The 5,520-nt window shown below is 42.4% G+C and overlaps 1 pseudogene; it reads right to left on the bottom strand.

The window, feature by feature from the left end:
- Positions 1 to 1,501: 1,501 nt before the first annotated feature.
- LOC104981955 lies at positions 1,502 to 2,420 on the bottom strand (annotated as a pseudogene).
- Positions 2,421 to 5,520: the final 3,100 nt, after the last annotated feature.

The raw sequence follows: 5,520 nt of genomic DNA, 5'->3' as shown, positions 1-5,520 counted from the left end.
TCTATCACCAGTCACATCCACAACTGGGTATTGTTTTTGCTTTGGCTCCATCCCTTCATTCTTTCTGGAGTTATTTCTCCACTGATCTCCAGTAGCATACTGGGCACTTACCAACCTGGGAGTTCCTCTTTCAGTATCCTATCCTATCATTTTGCCTTTTCATCCTGTTCATGGGGTTCTCAAGGCAAGAATACTGAAGTTGTTTGGCATTCCCTTCTCCAGTGGACCACATTCTGTCAGACCTCTCCACCATAACCCACCCATCTTGGGTGGCCCCACACGGCATGGCTTAGTTTCATTGAGTTAGACAAGGCTGTGGTTCGTGTGATCAGATTGGCTAGTTTTCTGTGATTATGGTTTCATTGTGTTTGCCCTCTGATGCCCTCTTGCAACACTTACCATCTTACTTGGGTTTCTCTTACCTTGGACATAGGGTATATAATGGGTATTGTTAATTGTCGAAAATGTGTGGAAAATGCTATGTCTAAAGCAATGTTTTCTTCCCTGTGCTCTCCACTTCTATAATCATCTTAGATAGGCTTATCCATTTACATAGTTGCCCTAGAGACAAAGGAGTTTCACTCAGGCACTTACTATAAAGAATAGAGGGGAAACTATTTTTCTTCCTTTATAGTTTCTGGTGACCAGGATGAGACTTGCGAATGGGATACTGGGAAAACTGCAGAGGTCAGGAAAGGATGAGAATTCTCACCAAAGTCAGCTCCCTTAGATCTCTCTCTGTGGCGCCTAGTGTGAAATAAAATATTTCCTGCCATATCAGTAGACAGGGATTCACAGTTATCAGCGATTACAGCCCTCCAATGTGAGCTGGTGAGTCATAAGGGCACTCAGGAAGAATACCTACTAGCCATCAGATTGCAGCCACTCCCTACAGTAAGCTCCAAAAGAGCTCAGGATATGAAAAATACAGGGTACCAGGTGAGATGGCCATGAAAGGAATGATTTCGGTGAGTCAGATTCTTGCAGCTTCCCATATATAGACAAGCACTAAATTCCTTAACTTGGGATATCTGGTTTTCTTTAACAATACTTTTTTTAAGAGATAAATAAGGCCTTTATATACAGAGAAGAGCTAGTGGTGAGTGGAGTTAAGGTAGCACTAGTAGTAAAGAACCCGCCTACCATTGCATGAGACATGAAATCCAGGTTCAGTCCTTGGATTGGAGAAATCCCCTGGAGAAGGGAACAGCAACCCACTCCAGCATTCTTGCCTGGAGAATCCCATGGACATAGGTGCCTGACGGGCTATAGTTCATGGAGTGGCAAAGAATCAGACATGCCTGAAGTGACTGAGCACACATACAGAGAAGCATGACTAACTAGCGGGGGCAGGCGGGCTGTCAGCAGCAGCAGGCCAGACAGGGTGACCACACCAGCAGGGCCCTGTCAGTGGTAGAAGATGCGCCAGAAGCAGGCCTTGTCCTCCTTGTCTTTCTGAGGGATCTGCACTTAGAGGCACGGCTCACAGCTAGATCTGCACCTAGATCCACAGCTCAGGGCTCACCATAGTCGCCAGGGTGGGTCCCAGCTCCAGCACCTTGGCAAAGTCAGCCTGGGCCTCTTGAGTGTTCCACATTGATGCATGTGCCTTGATGTACTTGAAGTAGGCCTTGACATTGTCATCATACTTACTGAGGATGGAGGAGCAGTGGCCCAGCATTTCTGATACTCTTCCACCATCAGCTTGCACTAACAGTAGTTGAGCAACAGCAGTGTGATCTGCTGATCCAATTGGATTCTGTCAGGGGACTCAGACTGTTCTTTTATCTGAAGGTTCTTGACACAGGCGATGGCCTCATACCATTTGGCAGCAGCCTCCTTCACATGGCCTTCGAGGTACAACCAGTTGCCCTCCTGGTGGATGACTGGCATTGCCTTTGCCTTCTCCTCAACTGTCATTGCCCATGGGTCCTGCTGATATGTGCCAGGATTCTCCATCTTAAGCATCTCAATGTCAAAGATGAGAGGCTAGGCCTTCTGCTGCAGGGTATCCAGATCAGCATGGCCCAGGGAATTGTGCTCCTGCATCTAGGTGATGCCCTCCAGGAGGTCCTTGCTGGCTGCGATGTTGAGTAAACTCTTGGCCAATAGCCAATATAGGACCACATGCTTGACGTCACAACAGAACTGAGCGATCTCCCCCTCCCACATGGTGTACAGGATGGGCTCCCACAGGGGCAGCTTAAACTTCTTGCCAATGATGAGCTCCATGGTTTGCTCCATGGTTTGCCCCCTGGCCGGCTGTCATCCAGCATGGTGTTCTCCTTGTCATTGCAAAGAGTCTGGTAGCGGAACTTGACTTTGGTTCCATCCTGAAAGTCAGAGAGCTTTCCTTGGCCATTCTGTATCATGTGCTTTTGGATCCCATCCTCCCAGAGTCTTTCAATGATATCTACCATACTCCTTCCTCACTGCTTTCTTTCAGCAGCTTCTAGACCAGCTTCCGCAACTTCTAGAATTTAGGCAACTTCTGAGCTGGCGTCATTTCGGCTATGGGCAGAACAATAATATTTTGATGTTCAGATTACCTGCCCTTTGTGTAAAACTTCTATATAATCTGGCTCCTCCCTACCTCTCCTCAGAGCAGTTCTCTCAGGATTACTTGAGATGCTGTTTCCCAGGCTTGAAATTCTAAAACTTCCCACCAAATAAAACATAACTCTCAACTTTTGGAGGAGGAACTGGCAACCCACTCCAGTATTCTTGCCTGGAAAATTCCACTGACAGAGGAGCCTAGCAGACAAGACTGAGCACGCATGCACATGGCATAGATTTCTTTTAAACTGGCATTCTTGCTTAATGATGTCATCTAGGCATCATTGGAGACTAAAAAAAATTACTGCTCTGTAAATAAAGCTAATTAAATGTCTACATAAATTTTAAAAGGGGCAATATTTTAATTTTTTCTTACTTAATAGTGTAAAAATTCTTTGAACTAAGCTAAAACCATGGGAAAACTTGCTACTTTAGTGTTTAGCAGTATACCAAGACTAGCAAGAGTTTGCTTCAGGATTTCATTGAATAATTAAGATTATATTTTGACTGTGTCAGAGCCATTCAAATTGTTGGTGTTGCATCATAGCTACCTTAATTGTTTTAAACATGGATCCTCTGTGCCTGTGAATTTATTTGCATGCTTCTACTTGACTTTACTGACTCAGCTTTTAGGTTGTGACTATTTTTTAAGTCAACAAAAGAAGAAGCTAAAATTTTACATAGTTCATTTTTCCCCAAATTAGGATTGGCAAGGAAAAATATTGATTCTTGACCCTTTCTTTCCCTTTGCCTTCCTGTCTCACTGTGTATCCTGAGAGGTTGGCCTGGCTACCATCAGATTGTAGGGCCCCAAAATATGGCCAGATACAAATGTGGGTTGTACTCCATTTGCAGCTAGGGTCCTACCAACCATTCCCAGCTCTCAAGGGAATTGTCTAAGTCATTCTTTCAGTTATCTTTGGGGGTGGCTCTAGATCTCGGAAGGGGAGTAATGTTTGCATTTCACTGGAGACCCCTCTTGTGTCCAGGTGCTGTGTTGAGCTGTGCTGTGCCTAGTCGCTCAGTTGTGTCTCTTTGTGACTCCACAGACGGTAGCCCACCAGGCTCCTCAGTCCATGGGATTTTCCAGACTAGAATACTGGAGTGGGTTGCCATTTCCTCCTCCAGGGGATCTTCCCAACCTAGGGGTTGAATCTGCATTCCTTGTGTCTCCTGCATTGGCAGGTGGATTCTTTACCACTGAGTCACCTGGGGAACCCCTGTCAAGAATATTTACTCTCTGTCTCAGGTAAAATGTGAGACAATATATTGAAGAGGATTATTTTTTAAAGTAGTTCTCTGGTCAGAAATTGACTTAATTGAAAGCTGACATTCAGAATCTGATAAGAACTCTTTTTTAGACCTTGTCTACTAAGCTAAAAAGCAGAGCCATTTCTTTGCCAACAAAGGTCCATCCAGTCAAGGCTATGGTTTTTCCAGTAGTCATGTATGGGTGTGAGAGTTGGACTATAATGAAAGCTGAGTGCCAGAGAATTGATGCTTTTGACCTGTGTTGTTGGAGGAAGAGAAGGGGATGACAGAGGATGAGATGGTTGGATGGCATCACCGACTCAATGGACATGAATTTGAGTAAACTCTGGGAGTTATTGATGGACAGGGAGGCCTGGCGTGCTGCAGTCCATGGGGTCACAAAGAGTCGGACACAACTGAGTGACTGAACTGAACTGAACTAAGCTAAAATCAATCTACGCACCCAGAGGGAAAGAAAACCATTCTGAAGCCATTGTGGAAGGATTACTAAACATTCCTAAGAAATATGGCTCTAAATCTAGAATGTAGGAGTCTTTTGATTTCCATTTTTGTTGGAAATCTTCTCCCGGAAATGAAAGAGAAAATTGAGAATAATGCAAGATTGTATGGTAGGGTCAGCATCTTGAAATTATTTAGGTTACAACCCAATTCTTTGAGGAATTAAAACAATTGTACTTGTCTTACAATTGAGTCTTTACCAGAACAAAAATGCAGCTCTAGCAACAATTCAAAGTCTACCTATCTTTTTACCAATCCCCTCAACTTCCCTATTTAACTCAAAAGGCTTGTAGATGTTGTAAAACATCTGAATTTTGGAAACAAAAGTCCTTTTGGAGAAATTTACAGCCTTTCTCTGTCCTTTGAGATTGTAAATGTTCTACCTGGTCTTCCTTAGGAACCCAGCTCCATCTCTTGAAATGCAAATTTATGAAAGAATTTTTATCAGAGAAAAAATAAACTATTTGGAAACAAGGTGAATGAAAAGTCTCAAGCCTTTTTCACAAATATTAGTAAAAGCTTTAGCCATCTGACATGTAATCTTAATTTATTCTTTCTGCCAGAAACACAACCAGCCTTTCTTTTATAAACCACAGTTTGCACTGTTGCACCTCATGGATAACATTTTAAAGCAAAAATCAATGTGTCTGTATGCCTTTGTATGTATGTTATAGTTGTATGAAATTTTTCTGCCTCTGGATGATATTGCCAAAACTAATATGTCAAGAGTTCTATTTAATTTACTTGAAGACAAAATTTTAAATTAATCGTGTTCTCTCAGAAATAGAAACTAACCCAAATGTTTTTCAAGTTCACATGATCTAAGATAAAAGCTAAACTTTGTTGGTTTAATTACAGTAGGCATGTCTTTAGAGTTATAAGCACCGAATATGATACTTTGATTCTACCTAGATTCACTAAAAGTCAGATAAGCTCATGTTTTCTCTGTTACAGAATTGAGGGTGATTGTGAGGGAAAAAATATATTTCAGTAGAGAATTATAATACAGTTCTGTGGATATCAGATTCTAGTTCCATTTATTGCCTTTGAGGTTTTGTTATATATCTATAAACCAAATTAGATCCTGATTCTTCCAGTATCCTCAAATATCTGGCTACAAGTCTCCAAACTAACACTGTCAGTTTTCTCCCTTTCTGAGTGGGAATCCTTAAGAGCAAAGACTGCCCTTGAACC

Source organism: Bison bison, unplaced genomic scaffold (genome assembly GCF_000754665.1).
Source record: "Bison bison bison isolate TAMUID 2011002044 unplaced genomic scaffold, Bison_UMD1.0 scf7180017864525, whole genome shotgun sequence".
NCBI lineage: Eukaryota > Metazoa > Chordata > Mammalia > Artiodactyla > Bovidae > Bison > Bison bison.
This window is presented reverse-complemented; position numbering and strand designations above follow the sequence as displayed.